Below are 1,670 nucleotides of genomic sequence, written 5' to 3'. Positions count from 1 at the left end.
GCCACAGATATTTATGGATGTAATTCTAAGTGTGTTCAGCATACTCATTTCCTAAGTTGCATTATCTGGCCCAGCATGATTTCCCGAACAAGTTTCTCTCTAAGCCCTGCCTCTTTCCTTGTATATATCAATTTCTTTCCCTTTTTAACCATCTTTTTTGTGTTAAGCGTCCTGAGCCTAATTCAGTCAAACACACAAATGAATGAAAAACCAACTGAAAAACCACTTGCAAAGTCCGTTACCCCCCACTGCAAACCTTTTACACCCCCTTCCCGCCTCCCCTTCCCCCCAAATTTGAGCAGTCAGGGAAACCCTGAATGATGGTTAAGTAGGGTGAGTTCTGTTCACCACACCACCCAGTCTATTTACAGTCTATTAGTGAGTCAACTAGTTCCCTTGTCTAGTGGTTCCCCACCCCTTTGTTGAGTAGTTCAGTCTTTTTCTTCCTGTTAGCTCTTTTAGATATTTTACAGCTTTGATTTCTGACAGAAAAACCCTTGTAGATCCATCAAATATAACCTTTTGTCTCACCGGGTTCATTAGATAAACTTGTGCACCTTGCTGCTGAAATGGGGATATCAATTGGCAAAGCCTCCATCGGCGTTCTACCGTTGCATGGCAGAAGTCTGGTTTGGCGAAGAATTTTATTCTGTGGGCTTCTTTCTGAGAGTTTGGCCTCGCGTGGTCATATACCATTTGCCTTAGAAGAAAGTTTAAAAAAAAAAAGGAAAACCCTAGGTTTCTCATTCTTCAAGCAAGTCCCATCACGCCTCATCTTGATGTTAAAGGGGAAGCGATGCACCCTTTTGAATTTCTTGGTCCCAATTCCAGTCATACTGTGGACGGAAAGCGTCTCGGAGTAGCCTGACCATGAACCCTCTGGGGTCATCCCCTCCAGCACCTTCCAGAACCCCCAGTATCCTCAAGTTGTTTTTCCTTTGCCTATTTTCTTGCTTTCCATTTTTGCCATCAGGTCTGTTAGGCATGCCTCATGGGTCTCTCCTTGATTGTTCAGGCTAGCTACTTCGACCTCCAGTGATTCTGTCCAAGCTTCCACCACTGAAACCCTGTCATCAATGTCTGTGCAGATCTTGTTTAGCTTCCTGATTCCACCTTGTAGTTTTTTGGCAGCACTCTTGGCAGTGGTACTATCTGCGCAGGCTTCTTCTTGGAATTGTTTAATTGAGCACATTATGGATGCCAGGGAGGGTTCATGCGAGGTTTCAATGTTATTTAGCGAGCTTCCATTCTGTTGGAAATTGGGTATTTCTCCGAAGGGGAGTGAGCTAAGGGAGTCCGAATAATCCCATTTCAAATGCTGCCGCTTTTTACTCCTTGATTTCTTTCTTTGTTGTACAGTTCTTGTAATGGCCAGAGAATCTTGCTCATTATCAAATTCGGTAGACATATGACTTCGACTTGAGCTAGTGACCTCATTCTCTGTACCGGATGCCGGTCCATCGGAGACCGAATACAAATTTTCACCAGCCGGGTCAGGGGTTTGGGGGACTGGCAGGTCAGAGCCCACATTAGACTGGGTGTTAATCAGCTCATTATTTTCTTTGGTTGTATTGGTCATATTGCCCTGGCATTTCTCTCCCTCCATGCTCTCAATACCTTCATTTGTGTTAGCAATATCCATGGTATGAGTGGGCAGATCTATATTAATC

The sequence above is a fragment of the Lissotriton helveticus genome, chromosome 7 (genome assembly GCF_964261635.1).
Source record: "Lissotriton helveticus chromosome 7, aLisHel1.1, whole genome shotgun sequence".
Lineage (NCBI taxonomy): Eukaryota > Metazoa > Chordata > Amphibia > Caudata > Salamandridae > Lissotriton > Lissotriton helveticus.
This window is presented reverse-complemented; position numbering follows the sequence as displayed.